Raw genomic sequence first — 15,720 nt, 5'->3', positions numbered from 1 at the left:
CTCCAGGCAGTAAAATGGACAATCACAGGGCTCATCTCATTTGTGTCTCATCTCGGTGCTCACTGTCCTGCATTGTCTGATGTCCAATATCTGAAAACTGTTGTTTCATATATTTTATTCAGTTTTCTAGTTCTTTCAGGCATGAGGGTAAATCAGATCCCTATTACTCCATCTTTGCCAAACATAGAAGTTCTTAAAATTTATGTGAAAATATAAAGGAGCTAGAAGAGCAAAATAATTTTGAAAAAGAACATATTTTAGGAATCACACTACCACTTGGTTTCAATGAAAAAACAAAAAACTATTAATACATTCAACAATGTGAGTAAATCTCAATACAGTAAAGCTACACTAATCAAGATAATATGGTGTTTGTGATGGTTAATTTTATGTGTCAACTTGACTGGGCTAAGGGATGCCCAGATAGCTGGTAGAATATTATTTCTGGATGTGTCTGTGAGAGCATTTCCAGAAGAGATTAGCACTTGAATTGGTAGACTGAGTCAATTCTCACCAATGTGAGTTGGCATCATCCAATCCCTTAAGGGCCCAAAAAGAACAAAAAAGCAGAGGAAGAGCAAATTTGCTCTCTTTCTTGAGCTGGGACATTCATCTCCTGCCCTCGGACGCTGGCACTGGTTTTCACACCTTTGGACTCAGACTGAATTACACCACCAGCTTCCCTGGCTCTCCAGCTTATAGACGGCAGATTGTAGGACTTCTTGGCTTCCATGACCGTGTGAGCCAATTCCTATAATAAATCTATATCTCTCTATCTCTCTCTACATATAGCCTCTTGGTTATGCTTCTCTGGAGAATCCTCACTAATACAGTATTTATATAAGGATAGATGTATAAATCACCGGAACAATATAAAGAGTTCAGAAATAGACCTTATACATATATGGTCTTTTTTTTTTTTTTTTTTTTTTTTTACAAAGAAGGGGAAGGAATAGTCTTTCTAACAAATGATGCTGGAATAATTTACTCTTTTGTACTCTGCCCTAGGAACTATGGCTGCTTGACCTCCCAAGACCCTCAACTTTTTCTTCTAAACTCAGGAAGACTGTTAGGCTCTGCTGGGTCCCCTCCTTAGGCACCCAGGGTCCAACATCCATAGGCAAAAATAATAAGCCCTGACCCTTAACTCACACTATGTGCAAAAATTAACTTGAAATGAATCATAGACATAAACTTAAAAATTAATGTTATAAAATTTCTAGAAGAAGCCATAGGAGAAAATTTTTGCATCATTGAGTTAGGCAGAGATTTTTTAGATACGGCACAAAAAACACAAACCATTATTTAAGTTGATAAATTGGACATCATCAAATTTAAACTTCTGCTTTTTGAAAGACCCTGTTTAAGAAAATAAAAAAACAAACTGGGAGAAAATGCTTGCAGAACATATATCTGAATAAGAAATGGTATCCAGAATATATAATGAAATCTTACACCTCAATAGTAAGAAATAGACATCCCAATAAAAAGTGGGCAAAATATTTGAATAAACACTTCACCAAAAATGATATAAGGATGCCAAATAAGTACATGAAAATATGTTCAACAGCATTTGTCATTAGGGAAATCCAAATACTAAAATATGCTTACTACATGCTCTAGAATGACTAAAATCAAAGCCTGAAAATATCAAGTACTTAAGAGTCACTAGAATCCTCACACATATTGCTTGTGGGAATGTAAAATGTATCTGCCACTTTGGAAACGTTTCACAGTTTCTTTTAAAGTTAAATATACTCTTAATGAATGACCCACCAATCACACTGCCTGGTTTCCCAAGAGAATTAAAAGAGTATGTCCACACAAAGACTTATATACAAATGTTTATGGGAACATTATAAACGATAGCCTCAATTTGGAAACAATCCAAATGTTCTTCAACTGATAGATGAATAAACAAATTGTGATACATCCATAAATGGAATACTACTCAACAATAAAAAAGAATGAACTATTGATACATCCAACAATGTGAATAAATCTCAAAAGCATTATGCTAAAAGAGAGTCCAGACACAAAAGGCTACATACTGTATGATTCCATTTATATAATATTCTGGAAAAGCAAATCTACAGGGACCAAAGTCAGATTAGGAGTTAGGGCTGAGATAAAGGGATTGATTGCAAAGGAGCATGAAGGAATTTGCTTGGGTAATGTAAATATCCTATATTTTAATTGTTTGTCAACTCATTGAGATCTACTTTAAAGTGTGAATTTTACTACATGTAAATTATACCTCAATGAAACTGCCTTTAAAAGATAAGTCTAGTCATAGAAAACCACATATACACTATGATCCCATTTATGTAGAGAAAAATTTAAAATTTAAAATGTCTATGAATTCACATATGTAAATAAATACACATCTAGAGAAAGACCTAGAAAAATATGCAGTATGTTATCTTAGTACCTGAGGCTGTAAATGAAGGTGGGATTGGGGGCTATCAAAGATTGGATTCTCTGGAAGCAGACTGATACAGAATTTGGCAAGTAGAGTATTTATTAAGGATCTATACTCGTATAAGAGAGGGAGAAGAAGCAGAACTGTGCAAAGGAAGAAACTGCAATGCAGTGTCAGTCTAGTCTTTCCGAACCCTAAGGAGAGCTCTGGAGCATATATGGCTATTCAGAGCTATCCCACGCTGGGCTGAAAAGGCTGGGATTTCTAGTCCCCCACTGGGTCAGTGAGAGTGATGATAAGTGAGACCACTCTTGCTTCCACTCCTTTATTTCTAGATCCATGATTTCTTTTTATTGAGATCATAGAGGATGGTGCTTCATCCTCATAGAGTACCATCTCCAAGCTAATGCTTCAGTATGCCATGCCAACACTATTAGGCTGGAAGTTTTTGCATGGTGCCATCTCTGATGCAACCAATAAATCAATACATTTCATAGTCAGGGACCTACTTCCATACCTCCTTTTCTGACAAGTGGGTCTCCTGGGCTAATGTAATGTTATCTTATTGGGATCCCATCCTGATGAATCAAATACTTCGTAAGCCCTCAGATAGTAACGCTTGTTGAAGCTTGTGGGCAGGAAAGGCAAACCTACGCCCAGACATTTGTTAGAACAAATCTCTGGTTCTTCCAGGATAGAAAGAGCTCAATGTTGTCAACTTGCCACCAAGTGGCTGGCTGGTCTCCTTGAAGAATAGTGCCGTATTGGGGGCTCAGTGTTGGTCTCTCTGGCTGGCAGTTTCGACATTCAGTGGCAGCAGTAGCCTACTCAGCCTTAGTAAGTGGTAGCCCAGGCTGTTGAACACATGCATAGCCTTCATCTCTCCCACCATGACCACTCCATTCATGTACCCATGTGCAAGCACTGGGGTGCCCAATGATCAAGACTAGCTGATGTCAAATGGCCAAGTAACTTTTTCTACTTGTTTTTTCCATGCCTCTTCCATGATGGATGCTCTCCGATGAGTGTTTACATGCGATACAAAGATCTTCACATTTTGTGTCTGCTCCCATGTGTCTAGCCACATGCTTTTGTTGCCACTACCCATGAGTTTTTATATATTTTAACCTTGAGCTACTTCTCCTCCCACACAAAGTGGATAACAAGGTACTCTGCCTGAAACTGTCCTTACTGTCTTTCAATGCCCCTCATGAGTAATATTCAGTGCAGCTGCTGCCCATTTTCAGTTTGTACCCACATACTGAGCTGCCTCATATGTTAAATCTCTGTTGTGTGGTTATAAGAGATCTCCCAGATGTCCACAGGGATGAGCTGAGGGAGGGGCACTGGTGCGACAGTAATAGATGGCACGGGGATCTGGGCTACCTGCTCATGCAGCTTGCTTGTGTCCTTAGTCCTACTCATGCTGGATCCCAGATATACTTTCTGCTTACAATGGATTGCTACCGAGTCTGTCCTACTTTACAATTTAGTGGATCTGAGAGAACCCAGTTCTAAGTGCACAGTAACTTGGTGTCTCATGGTCAGAGCTCCATCTCTACCAGAGCCCAATAGCATAGCAGGAGTCCTTTTTCAAAAGGCATATAATTATCTGCCATGAGGGCATACTCTAGCTACTGAACACTGAGGGCCGGCATTTTGATTCCACCACAGTAGTTTGCCATAAACACTACACAGCATCATTTCCCACCACTCATACCTCTAATATAATAAAGCCTGCTAGGTCATTTTGGCCAAGCAGCAGGGCTGTTTACACTGTAGCGGGGATCTGCTGCAGAGCTTTCTTATTCTGCACCCCATTCAATGATGGCAGCCTTCTGTGTTGCCCAGTATGTGGGTTGAAACAGTATTCCCAGGTGCAGAATATGCTGCCTCCAAAACCCACAGAGGCCTACCAGGCATTATATTTCCTTCTTCATGGTAGAAGTGGCAAGATGCAATAATTTGTCTTTTATTTTGAAGGGATATCCTGGCATACCCACGACTATTGGACCACCGAAATTTTTTTCCGATGTGATAGACCCTTGAATCTTTGTAGGGTTTTTCTTCCACCATCAGGCACATAGGTGTCTTGCCAATGCCTCCAGTGTACTAGCCACTTTTTTTGCTCCTCTGACCCTTTTAGAATAATATCTTTAATATAGTGCATCAGTGTGTTATTCTAGGGGATATCCACATAGTCCAGATCTCTTCAGACTATATTATGATGGACTATATTATGATAGAAGGTAGTAGATTTAACATAGTTCTGGGAAAAACTGTAAGTATATATTGTTGTCCATTCTATGTGAATGTGAATGTTGCTCATTCTATTTGAATGTTTTTTTCTGACTGGAATAGAAAAGAATGCATTTGCCAACTCAGGGGCCACATTCCATGTACCTGAGGCCATGTTAATCTGCTAGCAAATTTACATTTGACACAGCAGCTGCAAATGGGGCTACTACTCGGTTGAATTTGCAGTAGTCCACTGGGATCCTATATGATTCATCTGGCTCCTTCAGTGGCCAGACTTGTAAATACAATGCATGAGTATTAGTGTACGTATTCTATTGTTTGTGTCTTTCCTATTGTTTCCGTAACAAATTACCACAAACTTAGTGGCTTAAACAACAAAAATTTATTATCTTACAGTTCTGGAGGTCAAAGTCTAAAATGGGTCTCACTGAACTAAAATCAAGGTTAGTATTCCTTCTGGAATCCATTTCCTTGGCTTCTCCAGCTTCTTAAGGCTTCCCATATTCCCCTGGCTTGTGGTCCCCTTCCATCTTCAAAGCCAGTAATAGCTGGTTGTGTCTTTCTCACGTTACATCACTCTGACATCTTGTCTCTTCTCTCCCTTCTACATTTAAAGTGAACTGATTAGGGGCCGGCTGGTGCCGTAAGTGGTTAAGCGCGGGCAATCCGCTGTGGCGGCCCGGGGTTCACAGGTTCGGATCCCGGATGCACACCGACGCACCGCTTGCTAGGCCATGCTGTGGTGGCGTCCCATATAAAGTAGAGGAGGATGGGCACAGATGTTAGCCCAGGGCCAGTCTTCCTCAAGAAAAAAGGGGAGGATTGGCATCAGATGTTAGCTCAGGGCTAGTCCTCCTCACAAAAAAATAAATAAAAAAAAATAAAGTGAACTGATTAGCAACCTTAATTCCACCCACAACATTAATTCTCTCTGACATGTAATGTAACACAGCCACAGCTTCCAGGATTAGGACCTGGACATCTTTGGGAGGACTATTACGATGCCCACAACAACTCCTCCTTCCTGAGAGTGCAGTTACTTGAGTAAATGGCCACACCCCTTTGGAGAAGGACTGGGAGAACTATTACTGTAATGACTGTCATGGTGTTGCAGGGGCTTTCTTCCTGTGGATCCAGCCTCGTCTTCAGTCAATGTGCTCCAATTATAAAAGCTGGATCAGATCTGGATTTGAGCAAAGTATCATGGCTTTTTATTGCAGCAATTGCTCTCAGCCTTCTGGGCATTTATTTTTGATTTGTTATGATGGTACACACTGAGAACTACCTATGTTGGCTCTCAACTATTTTGCCCCTCGGGTCACTTGTTCAATTAACCATCCACATAACCCCCTTCAGGTCAGATCGCCGTGGCTCTCGTTCCAACCCTGTGGCTCAGGACAATAATTGCACCCACCTGACTTCTGGCAGTTAAGTGCTGCCACCTGGCCTCTATTGTTTTGGGTTTCTATCACCCTAGTTCTATAATAGTCTCTCCTCCCATCAGTCCCAGCTTATAGAAGAGAGGCACCACTGAACATTTTTAGTGATGCTCTACCCTCTCATCAGCACATTCTCTATGGCCTTGGTGGGTGGTATGTCCTCTGGGTGCACCTGTGAAACATGATGCTCTAGTGGGTCTTCTGGCCTCATATAGTAAACCCTTTTCAGCATGCCCACTTCCTAGGGTGTCTTGATCCCTTCCTCCACTGTCTCCCACAGAGATTCTGGCATTACAAGGTCATATAATTTATAAGCCATCACTTTTTCTATGCTTCTAGAAGCTACCCTGGTAGCACGTCCATACCATCTCCTGGGGATGTTGTCAGGATATTAAGTCTTGTATCTCAGGTGCATGCTCTCATATCGATAAACTCTCCACTATTCAATCTTATGTCCCTGCCCCCTGATCAAGCACTCTCAGATCCAGTCTCAGAGTAGCAGCTCCTGCAGGTACATGTTGGCTAGATTTTCAGCTCCTCTGGGGTATAGTCTTTTTCCTCTCTTATCAGGCCTAGCACATCCCTGGCTGTGGTGGACGTAACTCAAGATATAGACCGAGTGGCCAAGAAGGGATGTGGATGTAGATCCTGATGGATGCACATGTTGTCTTGCCTGGGAAAGCCCTCTTAATTGTCTTCAGGCAAGGGAGAAACGCTAACTTTTAATATGGTGAGGTGAGCTACTGCTACAAAATCAGAGGATTCTAGGGGTTCAAAATCTCTTCAGATGTCCCTATCCCAAGGCCCTGACCTTGGCATAATAGACCTGTCTTAGTTGGGAGTTAAACATTCTCTAGAGCTCAACCACTTATCTCCTCCTGGGCCTGCTCCACAGCTTTCTCTGCAGGAGATGGGAGCCTCTGTGTAAACCTGGAGACCCTCTGGCTTTCACGCTTGACTTCCAATTGCCTGTTAATGCCTGTAGCTTTTCCTTATCTTCTTTTATGAGAGTGGTTATAAAACTTTAGCATCAGAATAACATGGGAGGCTTGTTAAAACTCAGATTGCTGGACTCCATCTTCAAAGTTTCTGATTCTGTATGTCTGTGGTGTGGCCCCAAAATTTCTATTTTTCACAAATACTGTGCTTTGAGAAGCATTAATCTAAGGTATTAAGGGCTTTCAGCAACAGCCATCCAGTTCCATTGCCTTTAGAGTTACTATTTCTCTTATGCTTCTAAATGCCTGATAAATCACACCATCTAGTACATTCCTTTCCACTGATATACCATTCCAATTCACTATCAATGAGAGTTTTAACGATTGTACCTTGTGCCAGGGGCTATCTACCTACCACCAGCGATGAGGTCTTCATTACCAGTTGGCCAGCAAATTATTCATCTCCAAAACCCCACCTTATCATGTGTTTTCTCATACCACTTCTGCCACCAACTCTTCTAAGTTGCGTTCTCTTCAAGCAGCTGGTAAGCCCAAGTTTGGTAGGCAGTATATTAGGAATCATCTCAGGGAGAGAAAACAGAACCAGGCAGAGAGAGAAGTTAATTGTGATGAGGGCTGGACAAAGCCTTGGCCAATGCCATGGGAACTTCTGCAGCATAATAATTTTCCAGAGGTGACAAATCACACTGGGAGGACATTGCTGGGTCCTTATACCCCCAACTCAATAAGTCATTAAATGTGAATCCTCTTAGGAAGGCATGTCTTTGGTGAGGCTGCTCTCTGCTACTGAGCCAAACCTTGAAGCTAGAGGCCGCCCGCTGACTGCTTAGGCAACAAGCTCTTCCTTAAAGGGGGGTATGGGTGGCACATCTCCACATGACCACAGGGAAATTAAAGGGACTATAGAGGAAGTCTTAAGCTTTTGCTCTGTGTACTACTGTAATTGAACACAGTAAGTATGTATTCATATATAACTTGAATTGCTTAAAAATTATTTTAAAACAGGTTTTAAAATAATAATAAAAGAAAAAATAATAGTGAAAGAAATTTTCTTTAAGCCAAAGTATAGCAGAATCTTTATATTTAGTCCCAAGCAGGAATAATGAAAAAGGAAATATTTAAGATCATTCAGGTAAGATTCCTCAGCTCCAGGAATACACTTTCATCTATCTATCTATCTATCTATCTATCTATCTATCTATCTATCTATCTATCTATCTATCTATGAGGAAGATTGTCCCTGAGCTAACATCTGTTGCCAATCTGCCTCTATTCTGTATATGGGACGCCACCACAGTGTGACTTGATGATCAGTGTGTATGTCCGTGCCTGAGATCTGAACCTGTGAACCCCAGGCCGCCAAAGCAGAGTGTGCAAACTTAACCACTATGCCACTGGGCCAGCCCTGGAATAAATTTATTTTTTAAAAATAATCCTAACTGATCAAGACTCAGATGGGTTTATACTTTTCATCTTCTTCATGGGATGCAAAAAGACAATGGAATAACTTACATAGAGTTCTAAAAGAAAGAGATATTGAACCTAAAATTTTATACAAAATTTCATACAAAGGCAAATAAATCATCATTGAAATGTGAAAACTAACAAGAAGTTTTTATTCAACTCAGTATTCAGAAACTTACTGCTCACTCAATCTTTCTGAAAAACTCCAACACATATTTCTACAAATAAATTATCTAAAAAAAATAGGAAGACATGAGATACAATAAATAGTATTGAGCAAAGAAACTAATAAACTTATAGATAAGTATAAAGAAATGTTAATGTGGACATAAAGCTTAATAAAGAATTGTTTAAATACACTAGTCCCCCCTTGTCCGTGGACTTATCTAAGACCCCCAGTGGATCCCTGAAATTTCTCTGTTTCTTCAAGAATTTCTGGACAAAGAAAATAAATGATAAATTTCTTTTGTTTGCAATATACTTAACACATTAGATTCTTTTGTAAATTAGATTTTAATATCACATAGTAGACATACATATGGTTATAAGATGATATTTTACTCAAAAATATATTGTGCCTGCAGAGTGGGAGATGATATTCACAAAATATACCTGACAAATGAATCATATCCAGAATTTTTAAAAACCTCATAAAATCTATTTCAAAAAGTAGACAACCCAATAGAAACAAGACCAAAAGACTTAAGTTCTTCACAAAATAGAATATCCAAATACCCAATAAACATAAGAAAAGGAGTTGAACATTTTTAGTCATCATAGAAATGCAAATTGAAACCGCCTTGAGCTACCATTATTTAGCTATCGGAATGGTTAAAATGAAAAACTGACAATACCAAATGTTGGTGAGGATGCAGAACAAATGGAATATCATATACTGCTAATAGGAGTATAAACTATCACAAATGCTTTGGAAAACTCCTTAGTGGTATCCACTAGAATTCACTAGCCTGAAGTGTTTTCTTTGGAGAGGTTTTTAAATATGGATTCAACTTCTTTAACAGACATAGGACTGTCCAGATTTTCAGTGTCTTCTTGTGCCCGTGCTGGTAATTTGTATCTTCAAGGGATTGTCCATGCCATTGAAGCTTTACTGCACAAACACTTTATGTTTCTAATGTGATTTCTTGTTTGACCCATAGATAATTTAGAAAAATGTTATTCAATTTACTAACATTTGGTAATATTCTAGATATCTTTTGTTATTCATTTCTAGTCTAATGCTATTGTGGTCAGCAAACATACTTTGTATAATTTCAATCCTTTGAAATTTATTGGAGCTTGTTTTATGACTCAACACATTGTCTATTTTGGTGAACGTTCCATATGCATGTGAAAAGAATATATATTCCATAGTTATTGGGTGTGATATTCTATAAATGTTAATCAGGTCAAATTGGTTAATAGTGTTGTCCAAATCTTCAAGCACTAAGAGTGAGGTGTTAAAATCTCCAAATATTATTGTGGATTAAATAAGATTATTGATTTGTCTATTTCTTCTTTTAGTTCTGATAGTTTTTGCTTCATGTATTTAGAGGCTATATTAAAAGATGCATACATATTTAGGATTCTTATTATTTCCTATTGAATTGACCCTTTTATCATTATGAAATGCCCCCTTTATCTCTAGTTATACTCCCTGTTTTAAAATCTACTTTTCTGATATTAATATGGTTACATCAACCTTCTTATTATGAAAGTTTGCATAATGTGTTTTTCCATCCTTTTTCTTTCAACTAATCTGTGTCCTTGTATTTAAAGTGTGTTTCCTGTATATAGCAAATAGTTGTATATTGTTTTTTCAATCAGTTTTTCAATATCTGTCTTTTAATTGCAGTTTGGTTCATTTACATTAAAATTATTACTGATATGGCTGACTTCAGATCTACCATCTTATTTGTTTTTTATTTTTCCTATCCAGTTTTGTTCCTATATTCTTCCTTTCCTAACTAGTTTTGGGTTAAAAATATTTTTATTCCACCATTATCTCCTCTTTTTTAAATTTTTGGGGGTCTCCACTTTTTTAGGTATACATTTTTAGTGGCTACTTTATAGATTTTAACAAGAATTATTAGCTTCCATCTTCCTTGAATTATTATTTTCCACTCTATAAACATAAATTTTGAGCTATTGTCATTTATAGTTTATTTCTCATGTTAAAAACCCTACACTCATTATCTTTATACTTGCTTTATACAGTTAATAGTCTTTTAAAGATACTTTTAAGAATAGTTTTTAAGTATACATTTACGCACACCTCTGTCTTGTCCAGTGCTCTTCATGTCTTCCCATATATCCGAGCTTCCATCTAGGATCATTTCCCTTCAGACTAAAGAATATCCTTTAGAATTTATTGTAGCGCTGCTCTGCTGCTAAATCCTCAGTTTTGTTTGTTTGTAAACATCTATTCTGCCTTAATTTTTCTAAAGAATATTTCACTGGGTACAGAATTCTAGGTTGGCAGTTTTTCTCTTAGCGCTTCAAAGATATCATTTAATTATCTTCCAGTTTCCATTGTTCTTGATGGGAAGTCTGATGTCACTCTTCTTGATATTACTCAATGTAGTAATGTTTCCTCTTCTGACTGCTTTTAAGATTTTCTCTTTATCATTGGTTTCTAGCAGTTTGACTATGACGACACTTTTCTTTTTTCACACATATATTTCTCCCATTTGGGTTTCACTGAGTTACTTGAATCTGTGGGTTGATGTCATTTAATAGTTTTTGAAAATTCTTGGCTTGCATTGCCTTTGATGAGATCTCTGTACAGATATCTTATTTTTTCCTTCTGTATGTAATGTGTATTTTTTGCTCTGGCTGCTTTTAAGATTTTATCTTATCATTGGTTATTCAGCAATTTGATCATAATATCCCTTGGTGTTATCTGGTTTTCATCCTTTTGGGGGCTCCTTGTGTTTATCGGATATGTGGATTTCTAGTTTACTTCAAATTCGGGAAATTTTTGGAAATTATTTCTTGAAATAATTTTTCTACTCCCTCCTACTTCTGGGATTCAAATTAAGTATATATTAGACTTCTTGCTTTTGTTTTGCAGGTGAGTGAGTCTGTTAATTTCTTACATCTCTTTATTCTCTGTACTATATTTTGAGTTGTTTCTATTGCTAAGACTTCATTTTTCCTGATCTTTTTTTCCCAATTCCTCATCTGCTGTTAATTTCATCCAGTGAATGTTTTCATTTTAGATATTACATTTTCCAGCTCCAGATTCCCAATCTGTATATGTATATATATATATTCTAGTTCATTCCTCATTATGTTCATATTTTCCTTTAAATCCTTGAGTGTACAGGCATACCTCATTTTATCATGCTTCACTTTATTGTGCTTTGCAGATATTGTGTTTTTTACAAGACACTCCACCAGCAAAAAGATTATATTCACTGAAGGCTCAGATGATGGTTAGCATTTTTTAGCAATAAGTTTTTTTTTAATTAAGGTATTACCTTGTTTTTTTTAGACACAATGCTATTGTACACTTAGTAGACTACAGTATAGTGTAAAAATAACTTTTATATGCACTGGGAAAAAAAATTCATACATATTGCTGTATTGCAATATTTGCTTTATTGCAGTGGTCTGGAACCAAACCCGCGATATCTCTGAAATATGCCTGTATTGATATTGCCTGTTTTAAAGCTCTCGTCTGTGAATTCCATTTTCTCTATCATTTCTTGTCTTGTTACTATTTACTAATTTTTCTTCTGGTTATGGGTCACATTTCACCACTTCTTTCTTTTTTTTTTTTAATAATTTTATTTATTTATTTATTTTTTCCCCCAAAGCCCCAGTAGAAAGTTGTATGTCATAGTTGCACATCCTTCTAGTTGCTGTATGTGGGACGTGGCCTCATCATGGCCGGAGAAGCGGTATGTCAGTGCGTGCCCGGGATCCGAATCCAGGCCGCCAGCAGCGGAGCGCGCGCACTTAACCTCTAAGCCACGGGGCCGGCCCACACCACTTCTTTCTATGTGTAATTACTTTGATTGGATTTTGGACACTGTGAATATTACATTGTTGATGATCTACATATTTTGTCTAGTGTTGAAATTTGTTGTACCATTTCATTATGTTGCTTAAGTTACTGCACATTAAGTTACTTGAAGATCTGCTGAATCCTTTTGAGGCTTGTCTTTAAACTTTGTTAAGAGTGATCTTTATTCTAGGACTAGTTTAGCCATACTATAATGCATGATCCCCTGGATCCTCTTTGAATATTCCAGGAATTCAACAAGATCTCTCCATTCTGGATGATGAGAATTCAAATGTCTCCACCCAATGTTAACTCTGGAAATTGTCTGATTTACTGCACCCTTCTTGTTCTTATTTGGGCTCATGAGGATTTCACAAATGCATAGTGTAGTATTCAGCAACTAAGTCAAGGACCCTATTCATATTTGTAGGGATTCTTTGTTAGATAATGCTCTTTTTTCTACTGTTCTGTCCCACAAGTTCCAGCCACCTCAGCTTCCTCCAAACTCCAAACTCTACCCCTTCAAGTCAGTGAGACCCCCATGCTCTGCTTGGGTTCTCTCTCCCTACATCATGGTCTAGAAAATGCTTCCAAGTGAAACTTAGGGTGATTGTAGGGCCCAGCTTGTTTGTTTCCCTTCTCTCAGGGATCACTTTCTTGCACTGCCTATTGCTCAATGTCTAACAACAGCTGTTTCATGTATTTTGTTGAGTTTTTTAGCTATGTACAGTGGGAAGGAAAGTCTGGTACCAGTTACACCATCAAGTCCAGAAATGGAAGTCTATATTATCTTTTATAAAGAAAAACTTCCAGTGTTAAAAAGTAACATAAATAAAATCTCCTGGGAGGATTCAAAAAAGTTTTGTCAATAATTCTTTGGGGTTTGAAGTTTGGATTTTTGTTTTGTTGCTTGCTTTTCTTGCTAAGTTACTTTAGTTAGTTATCTAGATTTTTATAATCACTTAGAATCCACTGTTGCCTTTCTCTGGTCTGAAATGCCTCTAGCTATTTTACTTCTACTCATCTTTAAATCCTCTGGGTAGAATTAAAACATTTTTTAATACTATAGCTGTAATTTACAGAGATAGGTTCATGATCATCTCCTTGAAAATTGTTCACTGGGGATGTTGGCTTTTGTTTATCTTAGAACACCAAATGATAGAGTCATAAGTGGCCTTTCAGAAGATCTGTCCCAATCCTCTAATTTTACTCATAAGAAAATTGTGTTCTAGAGAAGTTCAATAACTAACCCAAAATTATCTAGCTGGTAGTGGGCAAGATTAGAACCAGAACTCATATTTCCCTGTCTAAATTCAGTGTTTGTTTTGTGTTTGTTTGTGTGTGTGTTTGTTTTACTTCATCACACTGCCTTCCTCATCAGAAATGGGATGTATGTAATAGGCTTTCCCATTCACTCCATTTGCATAATAAGATTAATATCAATAAAAGCAAAATGCTTTCTCCAATTTTTTTTCATCATTTATAGCTTCTGACATCTTTTTACTGTTGCTAAAGTCCCTTGTGTTTAATAAGAAGGAAGCCTGATGCCAGTTTAATTATCATACTCCTCCTGCTGGAAAGAATAACTAACTACAGGCAATACAAGGTAACAGAGAATGAAGGTTATGCAAGATGCTCAGGTGGCAGAGAGGTAGGTACAAAAGAGATTGCAAGACAAGACTGCATATAGAAAACATTTAAAGGCACAATACGAAACTCTATTCCTCATCTCTGAAGCCAGAAATCTTTGCTGCTCTACTGTAATGGGATAACGTGTGACCCTGAGTCAAAAACACTTGTAGAATATTATCAAAGATAAGAAACCTGTGTGGCACTTGTTGAAGACAGAGCTTACCTAGATGTTGTCAGTGTTTTATCACACTACAGAAGAACCTATCAAGAAAATGAGTGACAGCAATAGTGCTGACTGCCACCTCACAGCAAGTGATGTCTAACAATACCTTTGTGGAAGGTCCCCTCTGAATGATGACCTTGCCCTAGTCCTGATACTTCCTACCATGAAGGCTACAGCCCACTCAGTTCCTTCTATTGGCTATTAACACCAAGTCTGCATCTGCATCTATGTGGATTTTTTCTTAACTCTGTGCAGATAGTGTAAGCTATTTTCAAGTCACTTATATGGAGAAAAAAAAAATTCCATAAAAATTCTAAATGCACTAATTTCCATTATGTTAATGATTAGTTTTTTTAAAAAATGAACTAGCAAGAAATGATGAAAGGCCTCCCTACATACAAATTCTTCATCATCTTGGATGCAATGTTGCTATTAACAAGACTTAAAAATGGTGCTCACTAGTTTACAATGTTAGATGGAAAAGAGTAAATATTTTATTAAGCCTCCGAGAGTTACTTATTGATGATCTTTTCCCTCTTCCCTTCATAGCTACATGGCATTGTTAATAAAATAAATCAAATGTTACATATCCATTTATAGTACTATGTCCCAGACTTCCTTCGCTCACGCCAAAGGCAAAGATATAGCCCCTTATTTTGTGTTGTTACAAATCCAACTAGACTGTACTGATTCAGGGAAAAAAGAACCCTTTTAGAATAGCAAATAATATCAGCTAACATTATTGAACACTTATGGTAAGCCAGGCACTGTGCTAAACACTTCTACTTACATTATCTTATTTAATCCTCACAACAAGCCTCTGAGTTAGGTATTATTATTACCCCCATTTCTTTAATGAGGAAATCGAGGCTTGGGGAGGGTAAATAACATGCCCAATATTACAGATCTGGTAAGTGCTGGAAGGCTGTCTTCAAGCCTGCAATCTTTGCTTTTAAGCACTCTGTTCCTTACTCCCATGCTTTAGTAAGAACTTACTGTGCTTGCTACGTGTAAAGACAGACTTGTGTCAGGCCCTGTAGATGGCTGCTTTTGAAGAAGCAAGATAGAAAGTAGATACAGCAGAACAATGGATGGGTTGTGTTCAGTTTCCTGAATATTGGCTGCTATTACACATATTTCTCTCATACAAAAGAAAATATATTTGAATGCAAACAGTAGAGGATGATGGTAGTTAAGAGAAATCCTTGAATGTTCTCTAGTTTACAAAAAAGAGTAAACCATTTGCAAATTTCAACATTCTACATATTTTAATTACAAATTACTTAGGATGTTTGAGAATTATAGTACATCAC

This window comes from Diceros bicornis, chromosome 8 (assembly GCF_020826845.1).
Source record: "Diceros bicornis minor isolate mBicDic1 chromosome 8, mDicBic1.mat.cur, whole genome shotgun sequence".
In the NCBI taxonomy this organism is placed as follows: domain Eukaryota; kingdom Metazoa; phylum Chordata; class Mammalia; order Perissodactyla; family Rhinocerotidae; genus Diceros; species Diceros bicornis.
Note: the sequence above shows the minus strand (reverse complement) of the source record.